Source organism: Rhinolophus hipposideros (assembly GCF_964194185.1).
Source record: "Rhinolophus hipposideros genome assembly, chromosome: 13".
Classification (NCBI taxonomy): domain Eukaryota; kingdom Metazoa; phylum Chordata; class Mammalia; order Chiroptera; family Rhinolophidae; genus Rhinolophus; species Rhinolophus hipposideros.
In genome coordinates, this window is record NC_138059.1 from 67,836,245 (window position 1) to 67,856,493 (window position 20,249).

The window sequence follows — 20,249 nt, forward strand, 5'->3', positions numbered from 1 at the left end:
ACTATTCTAGTATTTCCTCTGTTGTAATTATTGAGTAGTTATATATTGTATGGACATACCACAATTTGTTTATCCATTCACTAATCCATAGACATTTGTTTTATTTCATGTTTTGGCACTGATGGGAAAAGTTGGTGTCAATAATTGCATGTATTTTGTGTGAATATATGTTTTAATATTTCATGGTTAAGTACCTAGAAAAGTAATGGGTGGCTTACATATTAGGTATATATATATATTAGGTATATATTTAACATTTTAGAAAATGCAAAACTTTTCCAAAAGTCAGCCATACTATTTTGCATTTTCACCAGCAAGGGATGAGAGTTGCAGCTGCTCTGCATTCTGAGCAACACTTGTTTTGTCATTTCAGTGAGTATAGTGGAAACTTTGGTTTCCCTGTTGGTATTCTCTACCTTTTCATGTACTTACTGGCCATTTGTAACCATTTTTTTTTTTTTTTGTGAAGTGTCCAAATCCCTGGTCTATTTTTTGAAAATTGGCTTGTCTTTTTGTTGTCATGCTCTAATAGTTCTTTATATATCCTGGAAACAAGTTCTCTATCAGATATGTGTTGAGCAAATATTTTCTCTCAGCTGGTAGTTTATCTTTTCATTTTCTTAAGAGTGTTTTTCACGGAGCAGATTTTAATGTTTTGGTCAGTCCAGTCCGTAGGTGAGCTGGGTCTGAGTATTTTGTTGATTTAGTTCCCATGGTGACCCAAAAGCCTGGAATTCCAAGGTAGACAGGAGCCACCTGCCCTCAGTGTGAGGGCTGAAGTGCTGAGCAGAACCTGCTTCTCAGCGTTCCCACCACACCCTCACCTATACGTAGACTCTGCCACCTGTGCCATCCTACCCCTTCTCCAGCCGCAGCCAGCTCTTGCTTGTTATTTGGTGTAAGGCTTAAGATCCTGTGCACGTGTGTGTGTGTGTGTGTGTGTTTGTGTGTGTGTGTGTGTGTGTGTCCTGTGCTGCAGATGGCTTTACCCTGTGTCAGTGCCAGCTGATGGGGTGGGGGAAGGTTTTTACCTGTTCCTTCCCCAGAGGCAATGGGGTTTTGCTGGGCATTGAGGGCGAGTGGGAGAGGCCGCTTCTCTTAAAGCACTATTAGGTACGGCGGGGGATGGTTTCTTGCTCTTCCTCCAAAAACAGGCGGCTTTCCCTTGTATCCAAGAAGACTCTGCGGTGCAGGCAGCTTTCGAGCCTGTGGACCAGTGGCCTCTGACCTGCCCTTGGAACTCAGCCCAGGGCTGGACAGGCTTCTCCTGGCTCACCTGCCTGCAGCTCTCGCCTGCCTGAACCTTGGTAGGTCTTGCCTGCCTGCACCACTGACTCTCCCATGTGTCCTCTTGTCCCCAGTCTTCCTCCTGAGCTGTGGGAACTGGGTGACTGCGGGTGTGGACTCCCCTTAGGTCTTGGGCTCCCGGGGATTCTCAACTATCATGTGTGCCGACACTCAGGCTCTAATAAACTATTTAAACTTTTATTTTTTTCTTCTCACTTTTAATGATTGTGTTCTCTTCTTCTCTCCCATGTTCTGTTAAAGTGAAGGGGTTTATATGCCCATCTCCCCAAGTAGGGACTTGCCATACTTTGGAATTGGTATCACCTGGTGATTTGTAACCTCAGGCCTCTGAGAGGCCCCCAAATTAGTATTTTGGTGACTATACACTTTTTTTCCCCTTAAGATGGTGTGGGGGGGTGGGCATTGGGTGGTGGGGTGGGGGGGCATTCTCATGTGGCTGTCCCGGGACGTCCTAAGACCCATTCGCTTAAAAAAAAAGTCTCCTTAAAAAAAGAAAATAAAAACCATTCTTCAAGTCATATCTTCTAGCCAATAATTAATCTCCTATATCTCTTATCCCCTCACAGCTATATTTTTGAAAGATTATTTTGTGGAGATTAAATGAAAAAAAAAAGTTTGTAAAAAATGTAGCAAATGATTAATGGTAGCGTTTATAGCATTGTCAAGTACCAGACTAGGTTTAAACAAAACTAACCCTATTTACATGGCCTTTCCATTTCAAAACGTGGAATCATTCTTGTTAAGTGCCATTTTTTTTAGTACTTCTACAGATCATTAGACTGACATGTAACAGTGCAGGGAAAACTAAGATCAAACAAAAAAGTACATGATCACGTTTTGTCTTTACAATGAAAAATCATGAATTATCTATCATTGGGTAAATATTAACATTAGGAAAATACATGGGCTCCAATATTCACATTGACAAAAGATGTACACTTACTAAGACAAAGTTTCTTAAAGTATCTCAGGACATCGTATCTCAAAGAGAAGCTGGAAAATTTTGCACAACTAAAGATTTGCTGAAGTAAAATGTTTTTTCGGAATGAAAAGTTATCCAGACTATTTATCTCTAGGAACAATGCTCAACATGAAATAATAAACGCAAATTTTATATCTATAATCCACTGACGATTTGGAGGTTTGGTCTGGGACATATTCAAATGTTTAATTAGGAAAGAAAAATTTTAAACATTAGCTTTTTGTTTTTTAATAACCATTTCTATTTCATTTGGCAACATAAAGCATTTTTTCCTTTTTACCTAGCAGCTAAATCTGGTTTCCAAACTTTATTCCAGAGAATTATTTTAGGCATAAATTCCTGTAACTTAAAATTTTTTTTTGAAAAAGTCTCAATTCAAAATTTTAGAAAGCTAGCAAAAACCATGTAGATTTAGTTTTTGTGTGTAAATCCTACTAGATATCTTTAAGCTTTTGAATTGTCAACCAAAATCCCATAGCTGTCAGTTTAAAGATGATTGCTTTCTTTCATGAAAATGATTGTCTCTCAAACTTGAATTAAATTATACTTTGCTAATTTATGGAAGGATAAAAGTCATTCAACATATATTTTTTTCCCTTGCATTTTTATAAAGCATTTGAGTGAGTCCATTACGTTTCCATAATGTCAAATTCGAAACTGTAGTTCACACTAGATACATAAATGAATTTTTTAAAAAACAGTCCACGGATGTATGAGTTTTCATAAATTCATCTTTTCACTTAGTCATTTTAAATAGTCAGAGGTTAAACATTATGCCCAGATAAAGTCTTACACATTAAATGAAAGTTTCTACTTTCACTTTGAGCTTTTATAATATTTAGGAAATATATTTTTAAAGGGGGTAGTCTTGTTGTTTTCTTTAAAACACTAAATTCAGATTGTATTTAATAAGAAGTGTTGATCAAATTTTATATTGTCAACCAATTATAGCTTAACCTATAGAAGGAAAGAAATAGAGACATCTAGCTATATCAAAATATAATCTGTAATTATATGTAAAACTAGTTTTATTTCTGATCAATTAGAACTAAAGGCATGCTTCTTGAATGTATTTTGACTGTCATCTAAGTCTCAGTTTACTTAATATTCAGTGTCAATAGGTTAATGTTATTCAGGGATTTTTATTTATTTTTTCAAATTGTCATTCTGGAATGTGCAGTTCTCTTTAACTAAAGTACAGTTGACATACAATATGGTATTAGTTTCAGGTGTACAGCACAGCGATTAGACATTTCTATACCTTGGAAGTGATCACCACGAGAAGTCCAGGAACCATCTGTCACCATACAACGTTACTACAGTATTATTGACTATATTGCCCATACTGTATGTTACATCCCCATGACTTATTAATGTTATCACTCTTAGTGCCTCTTAATCTCCTTCACCTTTTTTGCCCATCCCCCCACAACCTAACCCTCTGGCAACTATCAGTTTGTTCTCTGTATCTATGAGTCTGTTTTTTTTGTTTGTTTTGTTCATTTCATTTGTTTATATTCCAAATATAAGTGAAATGACGCAGTATTTGTCTTTCTCTGCTTATTTCTCTCAGCATAACACCATCTAGTTCTATCCATGTTGTCGCAGATGGCAAGATGTCATTCTTTTTATGACTGAGTAATATTCCATTATATACATGTACCACCTCTTCTTTATCCATCCGTCTATCAATAGATACCGAGGTTGCTTTCATATTGTTCCTATTGTAAATAATGATGCAGAGAACTTAGGGGTGCATATGTCTTTTAAATTAGTGTTTTTGTTTTCTTCAGAAAAATTCCCAGAACTGAAATTGCTGAATTGTATGGTAGATCTATTTTTAATTTGTTGTGGAACCTCTGTACTGTTTTCCATAGTGGCTGCACCGATTTACAGTCCCACCAATAGTGCATGGGGGTTCCCTTTTCTCCCCATCCTCGCCAACGCTTGTTTCTTGTGTTTTTGATAAAAAGTATTTTAATAGGTGTGAAGTGATATCTCATTGTGATTTTTACTTGCATTCCCCTAATGACTAGTGATGTGGAACATCTTTTCAAGTATCTGTTCACCATCTGTATGTCTTCTTTGGAGATATGTCTATTCAGGCTTCAGCCCACTTTTTAATTGGGTTATTTTTTTGATGCTGAGTTGTATAATGAGTTCTTTATATATTTATAAATTCTTTATATATTTTGGATATTAACCCCTTATCAAATATAACATTTGATAATATCTTCTTTCATTCAGTAGATTGCCTTTTCATTTTGTTGATGGTTTCCTGTGCTGTGAAAAAGCTTTTTGGTTTAACGTGGTCCCATTTGTTTACTTTTTATTCTGTTGGCATTACCCAGGGAGACACATCCAAAAAAATGCCTCTAAGACAAGTGTCACAGAGTTTACTGCCTATGTTTTCTTCTAGGAGTTTTATGGTTTCAGGTCTTACATGTAAATCTTCAATCCATTTTGAGTTTATTTTTGTATATGGTATAGGAAAGTGGTCCAATTATTTTTCCTGTAGCTGTCCAGTTTTTCCAATACCATTAATTGAAGACTTTTTCCCATTGTACATTCTTCCCTCCTTTATCATGAATTTAATTGATTCAATAAGCGTGAGTTTATTTCTGGGCTCTCATTTTGTTCCATTGATCTATGTGTCTGTTTTTGTGCCAGTACCATACTCTTTTGATTACTGTTGGTTTGTAGCATAGTTTGAAATCAGGGAGAGTGAGGTCTCCAACTTCAGTTTCATTTACTTCTGCTCTGGTCTTTATTATTTCCTTCCTTCCATTAACTTTGGATTTTGTTTGTTCTTCTTTTTCTAGTTCCTGTAGGTGGAAGTTTAGATTACTTGAGATTTTTCTTGTTTCTTTTTTTTTGGTTAAATTTATTGGGGTGACAATGATTAGTAAAATTACATAGGTTTCAAGTGTATATTTCTGTAATACATCATCTATATATCATATTGTGTGTTCACCACCCATAGTCAGTTCTCCGTCCATCACCATATTTTCCATCCCCTTTTCCGTCTTCTACTACTCCCACCCACTGTTGGAGAGGCTGTGCAGAAAAAGGAACTCTCATACATTGCTGGTGGGAATGTCAATTAGTATAGCCACTATCAAAAAGAGTATGGAGGTACCTCAAAAATTTAAGAATAGAATTACCACATGACCCAGCAATCCGTCTCCTGGGTATCTACCCCAAAAATCTGAAAATGTTTATCCACAAAGATATATGTACACCGATGTTCATTGCAGCATTATTTACAGGGGTCAAGACACGGAAACAACCAAAATGTCCTGCTATAGATGCTTGAATAAAGAAGAGTTTTCTTGTTTCTTGAGGTAAGCCTGTATTGCAATAAACTTTCCCCTTATAATGGCTTTTGCTGTGTCCCACAGACTTTGTAACATTGTTTCCATTTTTATTTGTCTAAAGGAATTTTTTTTTATTTCTTCTTCGATTTCTTCATTGACCCATTGGTTGTTTAGTACCACATTGTTCAGCCTCCACATGTTTATCCAGTTTTCCTCTTATAATTGATTTCTAATTTCATACCATTGTGACCGGAAACAATGCTTTGTATGATTTCAATCTTGTAAAATTTATTGACTTGTTTTGTGTCCTAACATGTGATCTATCCTGTAGAATGTTTATGTGCATTAAAAAAAAAAGTATATTCTGCTGTTTTTGGATGAGGTGTTCTGTACATATCTATTAAGTGCATATAGTCTCATGTGTTACTTACGGCCATTGTTTCCTTGTTAATATTGTCTAGATGATCTATCCATCGATGTAAGTGGGGTGTTTAAGTCCCCTACTGTTACTGTATTGCTGTCAATCTCTCCCTTTAAGTCTATCAATACTTGCTGTGTGTATTTAGGTGCTCCTATGTTGAATGCATAGATGTTTACAAGTGTTATATCCTCTTGTTGGATTGATCCCTTTATCATAAGGTCTACCCTTGTATTTTGTAACAGTCTTTGTTTTGCAGTCTATTTTGTCTAAGTATTACTACCCTAGCTTTCTGTTCATTTCTGTTTGTATGGAATATCTTTCAATCTATTCACTGTTTCAGTTTGTATGTGTCTTTAGATCTGAAGTAAGTCTTTTGTAGGCAGCATACGTGTAGGTCTTGTTTTATTCTGTTTCTTTTATCAATTTAGCCACCTTATGTCTTTTGAATGTAGCACATAGTCCATTTACATTTAAAGTAATTATTGATAGGTGTGTAATTGCCATTTTAATTATTTTCATACTGAATTTATAAGTGGCTGGTCTACTGCCTTTACTATATGTTTGCCTTTATTAGTGAGATTCTTCTTCTTTTTTTCTATATATTTCTTATCTCTAGTTTTGGCCTTTTCTTTTATGCTTAAAGAAGTCCCTTTAACATTCCTTGTAATGTGTGTATAGTGGAGATGAACTCCTTTAGCTTTTGTCTGTTTGTTTGAGTATCTCTCCTTTAGTTCTGAATGGTAACCTTGCTGGGTAGAACATTCGTGTTTGTAGGTTTCTGCCTTTTATCACATTGAATATATTGTGCCACATCCTTCTGGACTGCAGTTTCTGATGAAAAATCAGCTTATAGTCTCATGGGGTTTCCTTTGTATGTAACTGGTTATTTTTCTCTTACTGCTTTTAAGATTCTCTCTTTATCTTTAGACATTTTAATTGTGATGCATCTTGCTGTGGGTAGCTTTGGGTTCATCTTATCTGGATCTTTCTTTCCTACCTGGACTTGGATGTCTGTTTCCTTCCCAAGATTAGAGAACTTTTCAGCCATTATTTCTTCAAATAGGTTTTCTGTCCCTTTTCTCTCTCTTCTCCTTCTGGGACCCCTGTCACTTGAATGTTAATGTTAATATGTTTGATATTGTCCCAGAGGTTTCTTACGCTGTCCTCATTTTTTTTTTTTTTTTGCTTTCCAATTGTGTGATTTCCACTCTCCTGTATGCCTGATCATTGATCCATTCTTCTGTGTCATCTGATCTGTTCTTGATTTCCTCTAGTATATTTTTCATGTCAGCTGTCATATTCTTCAGTTCTGATAGGTTCTTTTTTATAGTTTTTTAATCTTTTATTGAAGTGCTCACTGAGTTTGTTCACTTTTTTCTGAACAGTTTGATGAGCATCTTTATTACTTTGAACTCTTTATCTAGTAGGCAGCTTACCTCCATTTTGTTTAGTTCCTTTTCTGGGCTTTGATCTTTTTCTTTTTTAGGAACATATGCTTTTGTCTCCTCATTTTGCTTGTTTGTTTCCATGTGTTAGGTAGATCAGCTACATCTCCTGCTCTTGAAAAAGTGGCCTTATTTGGAAGGTGTCCCATGGGACCCAGTGATGCAATCCCCTCTTGTCAGTAAAGCCAGGTGTTCCAGAGGTGTTCCCTATATGAACTAGTGTGGCCTCCTTTTATGGTTTGGCCACAACTGCTAAGGATACACTGGCAGGGAAGGCTGGTCCTTGGCCCAGCTGTCTGTGAAGTCTAGCCACAATAGTTTCAGGAGTGCTGTGTGGCAGTCCCTGGGCAGCTGGCTGGTGGATTTTACTGCAAGTGCTGCTGGCATGGTGGTGTGCAGGACAGGCCTCTGATGGACAAGGCTGGCTGTGAGGTCCAGCTTTGACTGTTGCAGATACACTGCTGTGTGCTAGTGCCAACAAAGGCCATCCACTTTGTGTGGCAGAGCAGGAGCCTTTTTGGAGGGGAACCAGCCTAGGTGGATCCTCAGGGAAACACCAGGATGGGGTGAATGGTGTTAACAAGGTTAATGCAAGTGTGAGAAATGGCGCCTGTCAGCATCAGAACAGCTAAGTGGAAGGAAAGTGAAAAAAGGAGGGAAATGGCTCCCACCAGCACTTCTGCCTCTGGAGAAAGTTCCAACAGAGCCCTGCTACTCCAGCACACACCCTAAAATTAGTCAATGTATCACCTTCACATAGGACCCATGTGCTTTTGAAACTGCTATCTCTGTGCTGTAACTCAGAAAGAATGCCACCTTGGTTTCCTACAGCCTTTTGCTCATCCAGACATAAGCCCTACTGGTTTTCAAAGCCATTTGTTGTGGGGACTCCTCTTCCTCATGCAGGTCCCCCAGGCTGGAGCTCGGACCCCTTGCTCTTCAGGGGGGGCGGCTGTGGTTGTGATATCCCTCCCACTTGTGATTCACCACATCAGGGGTTTAAAAAAATGTTTAAATTAGGTATTCTTACAGATCCATCCGGGTTGTGGCAAATAATAGGGTCTCTTTCTACCTAAAGGCTTAGGAATATTCTACTGTATGTATATAATACATTTTCTTTGTCTGTTCATCTATTGATGGACCTGGAAGACATTATGCTAAGTAAACAAAGTCAGTCACAGGAGAAGAAATACTGCATGATTCCTCTTATATAAGGCATGTAAAATAGTCAGAGGTGTGGAAGTAGACAATAGAATGGTGATTATCAAGGAGGAGAGTCGGACGATATGAGGAGTTATTCAGTGGCTGTAAAGTTACATTGACACAAGGTAAATCAGTTCCAGGGACCCACTATGTAACAGAATTCCTATAGTTAACAATAAGGTATGTATTTAAAAGTTTACTAAGAGGGTAGATCGCATGTTCAGTGTTCTTACCACAAACAAGTGAAGTGGAAGTACATTTTATCTGGTCTGGGTAAGCATTCTTCAGAAGCAAGTCTATTTCAGAGCCTAGGAAGTTGCTGGAGGTGTTGTTACCAACGATTAGGAGAAAAAGAAATAATGGTGACAGAATTGTTAGATTCATTCAAAATCTTTATTTTTTACTTTTCCATTTACTTCTTTAATAAGCTTTTCAAACAATCATTCAGATTTCACTAAACCATGACAATTTTTTGTTATTTTCACAACTATTACATTATTATTTTTTTCTTTTTTTAAGTAAAAGTTAGCAGTTGGATAATAGCCTGAGAAGGAAAATCTGAACACTAGCCTTACCTCTGCCACCCACATAAGCGGAAAACATTTGGATGTTTTCTCTATTTTTTTTTTTCCTTCAGAGCTTCTAATGTGGTTACTTCATCTTTGACCTAAATCTTAACTAATTTTTGAAAGCAAAGTTACTTTGTGAAGTACCAATGTGGAAAAAGGAAAAGCCCAGTTCTTTCAGTAGTTATTGGCTTCCATACAATTCTTCTATATGTAAAATTCTGAAATAGACTGTCCTAGGTACCTAGTAGAGAAACACTAACAATTAATTTATTCATTAAAATATTCAGCCAATGTTTACTGAGTATTTTTAAATGCTAGACAGGGACAAACCTAGGCTTTGTGGAGCCTGAAGTTCATGCTATTTGGGTTGCCTCTATAAGATAAAAGATGCAAAAATATGACTGTTAAGTTAAATATAAGAGTAAATGTTTTATTTAGAAAAAAATATATTGAAATAAATCCTAATTATTACAAGTGCCACAAACATTACAAAATCCAAAAAATAATATTTTATTAATTAATTGCATAACATCCCTCTGTAAGATTTTTTCTTATACTTTGAACTGCATGCACTTTTTAAAATCTTTATTAAATTTTTGGGGTGACGTTGCTTAGTAAAATTATATAGGTTTCAAGTGCACATTTCTACAATACATCATCTATATATCACATTTTGGGTTCACCTCTTTATATAACAATTATTTTATAATATTCTCAGCATGAAAAACATACAATTCTATTTTCCTTCTAGCCTGGTGGATCAATTTTTAAAATATTATCATCGGTAACTTACAAAAGTTTATTTGGGCCTCACAAATCATTCTTCATCATTCCGTGGAAAATTTTAATATTGTTATCAACTTTGGGAAACTTCAATTCTGTTTCTTTCACATGTGTCTCACTAGACCCAGACTAAATGTCTTTCCAACTCAGATTTCCCTTAGGAGCATTTAAAAAATAAGCCCCTCTCTCACAACCTGACAGAAGAAGTGTTATGCAGAAGTCAGACTGGGAAGAGAGTTCTCTGAACCAATTGGTAAAATATCATGGTTTTGCGAATTTTACAAAAAAAAAAAACACACATGATTGTGCGGACACATTATCGGGGCTTCTCCCGTTGTACCCGCAGGACAGTGTGAATACCCACACAAGGAGGAGTGGGACATCCTGCTCTCTGTCCTAATTAAAGACAGTTGAATATTTCACCAGTACATATGACATTAAAGATTTTTTAATAGATAGCCTTAATCAGATTAAGGAAGCTCCCTTCTATTTCTAGCTTGTTGATAATTTTTTATCATAAATGGGTGTTGAATTTTGTTAACTGCTGTTTTCCATCTGCTAAAATGATTGTCTGTTTTTTTAAAGCATTATTATTAATATGTTGAATTACATTGATTGATTTTGAAAATTAGGCCAACCTGAATCCTTCAGATAAATTTTGCTTAGTCATGATGTATTAAACTTTTTATATATTGTTGGATTCATTTTGGTACTATTTTATTGTTTTCTATGTTTATGGGGGATAGCAATCCCCCTGTAATACTCATATATATACATATTTGTATATATATATGTATATATGTGTATGTATATATGAGTGTATATATATATATACATATATATGTATACATATATATGTGTGTGTGTATATATACATATACATATACATATACATATACATATATATATATATATATATATATATATATATATATATATATATATATCACCTTCCCCAGAATGACAGTTAACCAGCAAATGAGTCGTCCCCTAAAGCAAATCAGGTTCCTGTCAATGTGAGAGGGGAAATGGAGGCCCCAGAACAAAACAACCAATATCTCCTACGTGATGACAAGTGTTTGTGTCTGCTCCGCTCCTACCTGCTCAGGGTTCCCTAGCAGATCTCAGTTCAGACCCAGTGTACGTACAGAGTTTTCATCCTTCTTTCTGCATTTGATGTCCAGTGGCACCCCTGGGCCCAGGCATACATAGAAGAGGGAAGGTTTCCCCCAGAGTGGCCAAATAGTTAAGTGCCAAGACTTGAAGCACTGGTAAGATGCTGCTTCTACAACAGAATTTTAGGGCCACCAGCCTGTCCAGGTGAATTATCTTCCATCCCTAGAGCTGGACTCAGTTCTCTTCACCACTCCCATGATGCTGTTCTCTGTGGTTCTTCTCGTGACCTTCTTCTGGTTCCTGGACCAGGAACTTTTGCACTCAGGGTGTCATTTGTGGAAATAGTCTCAGTGGTGGGCTCCACATTTCTGAACCTCCAGATTTATCAGCAATCTCTACACTTCCTTCATCATCTACCTCCCTGGAAACCTTCTTTTCTCAAACAGAAACTTCAAACCACAACTATTCCCAGGCCACCAGAAACAAACAAAAGAACTGACTGTGAAATCCTTTCTACCCAGTGCTTTTTTCAAGGGGAAACTGCATTATTCTATCCATGTTACAGGATTCAAAACTAAACACAAATGTAATCTCAAGTAGGAATGCTGTTGCCTGTGCCCAAATGAGAAGAATAAAACAAGTGAATTCCAGACTGATGCGTTTGGGGGCTGAGATGATGATATGCCCACTTTTCCTTAGCAGCTTTCAACTCACTAGAGAAATGTCAGAGAGTAAACCTTGGTGATTAAGACCGTTGGCTTGAATGTTAGTCATGAATTTAGAGATAATGGTACCTCATAGGGTTATTTTGTGGTTTTTAAATGAAATATTTACAAAACACCGGTTCTGTTTGGGGGGCACAGTAAATTACTAACTAATGATATATGTGATGTTGGTGATGAAGGATTACCAAAAGAGACTGAGTTCCCCGGCTAACCCATGAAAGCTTATTTAATCCATTAAGGAAGTTATGACGCTGTCGCAAAAGTACCAAGCAGAATGTAAGCCATCTGTGCTTCTCCATCTCTTGGAATTTTTAGAAAATAAATCTCTGTACTGAAAACCTTACAACCTATTTGGTGTAAATACTGATCTGATCATTTGCATGTTTTCCTGGACACACAAATGCCTCAAAGGCAGGAAAAGTGAGCAGTGGAAGTCGTTTCATTTGCTACTCTTCGCACCCTTCTCTTCTAAGTCATCCTTTTTTGACATGCCCTCGTCATGCCCTCTGAATTCACATTTTGCTGATTTCTTAGGACTTGCTGGGAAGATCTGCTGGAAATAATGAAATAGAGATCAGGGAAAAAAAAAAAAGAAGCAGAAATACTGCATCCTGAGAGTCCACCTGTGACTTTCAGATTTGGGCAAGAATGGGAAATGGTGTGTGCCTCTCCAATGTCCAACACATCTGCCACCCTGAAAATAATCCTTTTCTAAGAACACCGAATATGAGGGCGAGGAAAAATTTTACGTCCTTACTATGTATCAGGCACCAGCTAGGATAATTTACATGTGTTGCTTCCTTTAATCCTCAAAGAAGTTAAATACTGTAATTTTTTAATCGCCGTTTAATTTTATAACAGTTTACAAAGTGCTCCTGAAACATACTAATTCTTATCTCAATCCTATAAGGTAGGCATTCCTCATACCCTTATTTTAATGATAAAAATCATCAGGAGTATGTTTATTTATTAACCAGGTTGATTTTCAGTCACTGTGGACAATGGCACTAACCTAGAGCTTCGGCTCCTTCATTTCACAATGGGACCAACCTCTGGGGCGTGATGAAGAGTAAATGAGAGGCTGCAGGTGAAGGGCTTATGTTTACAGTAGCTGCACATAGCATGCACTGAAGAAACATCCCCTCTGAGTTTCCAGTGAGGGTTCATGGTTTACTCAATACCACGAAGCCAGAGTGTGGTAGGAGTTAAACTCAAAGCAGTGCTTGCCAGTCCAAGCACTTTCCACTCTCCCCTGTGTCCTGCATGAGAAGTCTAGCCCCGAGAATCCCATTGCCCTCATCCTGCTCAGTGTACACACAGATATCCACATCACATCCTGCTGCTTCTGTCTGGGCCTTTATACTCAGTCCTGTTGCTTTAAAGCCATCATTTAGACACCTCTGAGGAGGCAGGATAATAGCCACCCAACGATGTCTACATCCTAATGCAGAAAGCCTGTGATATGTTACATGACATAGCAAAAGGAACTTGGGAGATGGGAATAAGGCTCTTGCGAAGGGAAGTGTACCCTGGGTTATCCAGGAGGTACCCGTGTAATCCTCATGGTCCCTATAAGCTGGAGGTCAGGCTCAGAAAGAGAGGTGATGACAGAAGCAGTGATGAGACCTCCGCGGAAGGATGCAGGCAGCCTCTAACACCTGCTGAAATCCTGGAGAGAAGATTCTGCCTCAGAGTCTCCGGGAGGAGCGCAGTTCCACTGACACCTTGACTTGCGCCTAGGAAAACTGGTTTTGGACTTCTCACCTCTAGAACTGTTATGTTATAAATCTGTATGGCTTTAAGCCAGTCAGTTTGTGGTCATTTGTTACAGCAGCAACAGGAAACAGATACACTTCCTCACTTTTATTTTCTTCTTTTTTACCGTACTCCTCTCTACACTAATCTACTCAAGTACATTGCACTTGATAGGTATTGATTGATATTTTCAGTAATAGTGAACATTTATTTTTCTTTCTTTGCTTGTGTTATCCCATTTATGGCAGGGACACAGATGTCAATAACCTGGGTGTCCCTAAAACTTTAGGAACCTTCTGGAATTACCCTTTCATTTGATATGTGAAACGGATTGGCTACAGAATACAATCCTGGTAATTTAAAAAATACAGCATTCCTTTCAACATCCTTTTGGGTTATCGGGGAACTTTTTGTTTGCTTGTTTAATTATCTTTTGCACTTAATGCCTGTTTTTGTTTGTTTGTTTTTGTTGAATTACTGATTTTCTCTCTAAAATTTCTCTCCCTGTGTAGAATGGTGGTTGCTAGATGATAGTGGGTTTTATTATTAGGGGGTGAGGGAATGGGGAGATTTTGGTCAAAGGATGTAAATTTCTAATTATAAAATGAATATGGTCTGGTGATCTAATGAGCAGCATGGTGACTATAGCTAACAAAACTATATTACACACTTGAATTGCTAAGAGAGTAGATCTTAATTGTATCACCACACACAAAAATGGGAACTATGTGAGGTGATGGATGTGTTAACTAACCTAATTGTGGTAATCACTTCACAATATATACATGTATCAAATCATTAAGTCATACCTCAAACTTACACAATGTTACATGATAATTATATCGCTGTCAAACTGGGGGGGGGATTTCACCCCCTGTGGTTACAGTTCTTTTCTCTCTGCGCCAGGTCAAAATCAGTGTGGACACAGACCCCTGTTTGTTCCTATTCACTATTTGTGCTCTCCAGAAAGTAAATTTAGTATAATGACATGAGGTGCTGTGCATAGCAGAACTTTCCCCCAAATTGGAGTAAACAGAGTCGGTTGATGTTACAAGCTAGCTCTGTATTAAGTATTTAATATTAGCTTGCTGATTGGAAAATGCCTTTGCTTGTTTCCAACCTTGGGAATTTTTTTCTGGGTCTCCACTCCCGCTCCTCACGTCATGGAGTCTGTGTCTTCCTAGATTTCCTCCTCCTTTGCTAGTCTGCCACTGTCCATTACAAAACTGTTTTCTCTCATCTAGAGTTTGCCAACACTCTCTTTACAAGCACTTGTAGGGAATGCAGTCTGATGTGAAACTCCCTGAACAAAGAGTGTCAGTTTGAAGAAGTACCTCAGAAGGTGAGAGTAAGGGGAGGGTTCTTACAGGCCTTTTGATAGTGGTAAGGCAGAAGTTAAGAAGAAAGATCTTACAAACTAAGAGATATGTTGGAACAGCCAGTGGTCTTATTTTTAGAGCTTGTGTATCTTTATAGGGTTAGTCTTAAATCAATTTGTCTTTGGTCTTATACTGTAACACTAGAGGTTGAAGTAGGTGGTATAAAAACGTTTTAAGTTTTTAAGTCTCTACTCCAAAGTATTTCAAGGGCTCTTTTGTACACCGAACAACTCTTTTAGGGACTTTCCAAAACAAAGAGCACATCCCTTTGTTTCTCCACACTTTATCAGCATAAAGCATTTCCAGATACATTGAAATTATAGCCTTTACTTAAAATAATTAAATTCTTAGAAATGGTGTCCTTCTCCTCCAGGTTCTGTTAGGGATGCAAAAGTATGCCACCCTATTGGAAGGCAGAATCAAAAGAGCAAGATTCTTTTGTTTAAAAATCACGTTTTTTTCCTTTCTGTGATGTTATAAAGTGGGTTTTATTCTGTTTATTATTCTCAACTATGGATTTTTGTTCATGCCTTTGTCCGGGCATAAATGCAAAATAATAACAATTCTGAAGTGTGAACACTTTCAGCACAAAATGCTATCGAGTGATCTCTCCTAACTTTTGCCTGTGGTCAGAAGGTCCCTGTGGTCTGCTCTATTGTAAGGGGTTGATCAGATATCTGGAGAGCAACTTCTGTCTCTACATCCACTCTCCTTATCCTCCTCTCACCCAGGTACTGCAGCCAGTGCTTGAGGAAGATGCATGTTTGGGAACAGTACTGCCCTCTCTTTCTGTCAGGTCAGCCCCTGAGTCCGCAACGTCAGCTACAACACGACCTCCTACTTCATTGAAAGTTTAAATTATGATTTGTACTCTGTTGGCATGTGGTTTCTTGACATGTGACCCCACCTCATCTGAATGGGTGTGCAAGTATAATGCCTTATCGGACAGAAGGCAACCATCTAGGTTATTGGGGAGACCTTTGGAGTCCAGCAAAAGCCTTCAAATTTTGTTACTGTTCCAATAAGACTTCCTTCAGACCTACTTGATGCCAAGATGGGCACCTAGATATCCATTGTGACAGAACAGAGAAGTGGACTGATTGCCTTTGTATCTGATACAGGGAAAATAATCTCTTCATTACAGGAGGAAAAGGGGAGTCTACCACGTGGAAGGCTTACCTCTTTCTTGCCAATATTGGTCACCTCTCATAGCATCACTGCGGCCAACTAGGGTTGAAGATAAAGTGAAGGGTACGTAGCACAGGGATTCTGTTCTGCTATTCTTATACAATCACGTTTGCTACTTACAGAAACTCCATGAGGTAGACAGTTTAATAATCATCTTACAAATGAGGACACTGTTCCAAGAGAACAATTAACTTGTCAGAGGTACTATAAATAAAAGTTGAATTTGGAATTCTAACCAGTTAGGTTCAACTATCCCGAGTTGTATGCTTGGGTTGACTTTGGACTCAACTCCACTCAGTGTCAATCCAAAAGCTAGGCTTATGCCCTTTATACTCTGCCATCCATTCTGTGTATTTTAAGACGAGTTACCACATGGTTTCTGTCACATCGCTGTGCTTATTGGAATCCAGGTGTTTTAGGGTTTCTCTTCTCTATAATGTTTAGTAATGACTCATACTAAACCTAGCAATTATGTGAAAATATGAGCCTCAGCTCAGAAGCCCAAAATTAATGAAGTAAACGTTTTTTGGAAAATTCATCTTGGTCTACTCATTTTCTTTTAGGTCAAACTACTTTCTTCTATGCTGATTTTCCTGGGTTGCAAAGCCCAGTATTATCTCTTCTCATACCTCCCATGTCTCTGGAAATTCACACACATCCAAATCTGTTTGAAAGGTAATGAGAACCACACAACGGTCAGATTTATAGTCTACAGAGAAAAGGAGAAAAGTTCTCTGGTTTCACTGATGGCATGGGTCAGTTCCTGGTACATAGCAGACAAGGCTTACTGAAAATTCATATGAATCATTATTTAAATCAATACATACAATTAATCATTATCTTAAAAAATCCATTAAGACTCTCAGTAGTATGCTGTCTTTAGTCATGTGTAAAGGTGGCTTTTCTGATTTGAAAATATAGGAAGATAATATCGTTTCTGAAGTCAAAATGTCATCACTCGTGAGTGGAATCTGCCATGTAAATTATGTAGGTCATATCACCATGATTTCTGTCTTTCACAAAATATTGAGGACCTCACTATTTCCGATTGGAAAATAAGGCCAAGCAAATGGGAATGGGGAAAGCAGAGTATCAAAAACAGGGCTTCGTTCTGCTGGCTTCTCTCTCTGCTCCCTCATGCCAGCCATGCTATTTACAGACCAATTCAAGGAAGGAAAATTATCATCCGGAAACCTCCCAGAAGCTCTGGTGACCACTCATTGAATCGGGGAGATGTGATTACTGCCATCATTGCTTAAGACGCAAGACAATCTGAAGTGCATACACGTTTACCAAAGCATGGCTTACTTAGTAAGTAAAGAATTCAGTACTATTTTGCAGTGAATACGAAACCTTATCACGTGTACATTAAGTAGCCTCCCTACGTCAAAACCAGGCAGTGCACAGAGCTTATCTCTATGACCGCCATCACCTGTTTCTCCGTTTAACATGTGATAAAGCAGAGGTTGCAGGACCTGGCCCTCGAAAACCTGATCTGGTAAACCTGAGTTTGACCTGGGTATTTGCATTCCGCTCTTCCAAAATGTACCCAGTTGTTGCTGGCGCGACTGGTCTGGGGACCATACTTGGGTCACCGCCATCTTAAACAGTGAGGCAACTGTTGGAAAATAAACTATCATTTAAAAATAAATATTTAGTACTTTGGGGGGAAATATTACTGCTTCAGTATTTTCAAACAGCTGCGTTGTTTCTCACAAAGCGTATTTATCCAAGTAGAGTATGGAAAGCTTCCTAGACCTCCTTTGATTTGTACCAGAAATTCTTCCACCTAGAGGGGGTATTTAACATGAGGAAGAGAGGATTAAGGAGAAAAAAGGCCTTCAAATGTACCTGAGATACCATAGAGAAGAGAGAATAGATTGTGTTGTCTCGTGAGCAGAACTAATATAAATGACTAGAAATTTTTGAACTGGGTGACACCCTGCATTATGAGTTTTCTGTCAATGGAAGTATCCATTCGACACCTGAATCACCACCTTGCAGAAAAATTGTTGAGGGGATTCTTACACTAAAGTGCTTCTTACTTTCAAACCTAAGAGTCTATACTTTTTGATAATACAGAATTAAAAATATATATAGTTGAGGGGTTCTGTATCTAGAGAAATACATAAAGCCCTAATACACGTAAACCTCATGTATAGGAAGTGTTTCAACACTCTTGTGTTAACACAGGGGGAAGAATCCTGGCCTTTCCTCAATCTGTTCCCCTTTTTTCCCCAAGGAAATGGCTACTCAGCCAGACTGTACTCCCCAGCTTCTCTTATAACTAGGCTTGGGCCAAGTATGGCCATGAGGTGAAGTTCTAACCGGTAGGGTATAAATGGAAATTGCACAATGTCTGCCTCACGTAACAGAAGGCCCTGGCAGCATACTGACTCTTTCTCTGTCCCTCCCAATGACTGAACGTGTTGGCTTCTGGAACACCCAGGGGAGGCTGGTTTTTCAGGATGGGTTTTTCTGAATTTCTGGAGCCAGAACCACCTCCTTCCCATCCTTTACTGAGAAAAAAGGCAGCTAACTTATTTAAAAATTAACTTGCAGGTCTTTTTGTTACTGCAGCATACCCTTCTCCCTACCTACCACATTACAGTTTAAGAATTTGGAGGGATAGTTAAATACAGCTGGGAGGGCGGCTTCATTTGGTAAACTGGCTTAATGGGGTAACAGTTATCTGTTCACCTGTTGAAATTGAAAAGATGTGCTTATTTACATTCCATGAAAAGCCCTCTGAGTAAAACGTAGTATGTATATATCAGGAGCAGTCCTGAGGCAAATTTTAACGGCACATACTCTGAACAAAAATGATGGCTTCTATTCCATGATGATATTATAAGAAAAGATAAAATTCTCTGAATAGGGTGTTTGCAATATAACAGAAGTTTTAAAAAGATAGTACATTACGTTTCTCATTTGTATTTTAGGTGGTATAGACAATGTGTCCATTTTACAATTGTAAACAACGTATAAAACAATTAGACAATTCAGTGGAACTTTCAGCCTAAAGCACAAGAATTTAATAGTTTATTTTTATTATATTAACTATACAATTGATAATAGTTTCTGTGTGTGCTAACACAGAATTGTCTCATCTCGTCCTCACTATCTCCATCCCTATGTCATGTTACCTAAGAGGAATCTGAGACATGCAGAGTGGTCTTTCTGAAGTTACACTGTGAATGAGTAGTGGAGCCAGAGGTTTGAACCTCTTCTGTGGATGGCTCAGTTTTGTCCAGGTTCCCCCTAATCACGCCACCTTAGTGAATTTAGGTGGCTTATATGGTGGGTTGTTGCACTGATGGCCCGCACTGGATTATGCTTACACATGTGGCATCCCTTTTCTCTGAACTGGGCTTGCCCATGCGACTTGCTTGGGCCAATAAACTTTAGCAGATGAGATGCCGGCAGACACATGAAAAGGGTTCTGAATTGAGGCTCAGGCTGTCTTGCTCTTGGGAACTCCACTGCCACATAGAAGCCTGGGCTTGACCCCTTGAGTACAAGACCATGTGGGTCAGGCATGAGCCTTCCCAGCTGAGACCCCAAGCCTACCTACCAGCTGATTGTAGCCACTTGAGTGACCGCAGGCCAGACCAGCCAGGGAACTAGCCAGCTGGGCCTAGCCCACATCATAAGCAAATAAAAGGATTGCTTTTTAAGTCACCGCGTTTTAGGGTGGTTTATTCAGAGCAATAGATAACGCATACAGCTTGCAATGAAAGGCAATTGTATATTACATAATCTGGCTAGTTTTCCACAACTTTAAGATATGGATATCCCTGATAAAATTTCAGTCTCATTCTTTGTATCTCCCTCAATAGATCCTCTGAGGATATATGCAGTGCATTCTGAGTTTCACTATTTGTTTTGTTATCTTACTTGATTTGAAATCTTCGAAGACATTGTGTGAACTTAGAGAGTTAATGCATGTCTTACAATTGCTTACTTAATTCCTTGAGATATACAACCCTGCTATGTGCACTTTTCTATAGGTATATTTTACTTCATAAAAGAAAGAAAAGAAAGCTCACCCAGAGGGT

General features: G+C 38.2%; 1 long non-coding RNA gene across 1 annotated transcript in view; it reads left to right on the forward strand.

Annotated features, from left to right (window-relative positions):
* The first annotated feature begins 888 nt into the window (after nt 1-888).
* LOC308506832 overlaps nt 889-20,249 on the forward strand; it is a 94,691-nt gene continuing 75,330 nt past the window's right edge. The window contains exons 1-2 of the long non-coding RNA XR_013994783.1: nt 889-1,307; nt 5,560-5,634. This is a non-coding gene — a long non-coding RNA (uncharacterized lncRNA). The remainder of the gene's footprint in view (nt 1,308-5,559; nt 5,635-20,249) is intronic.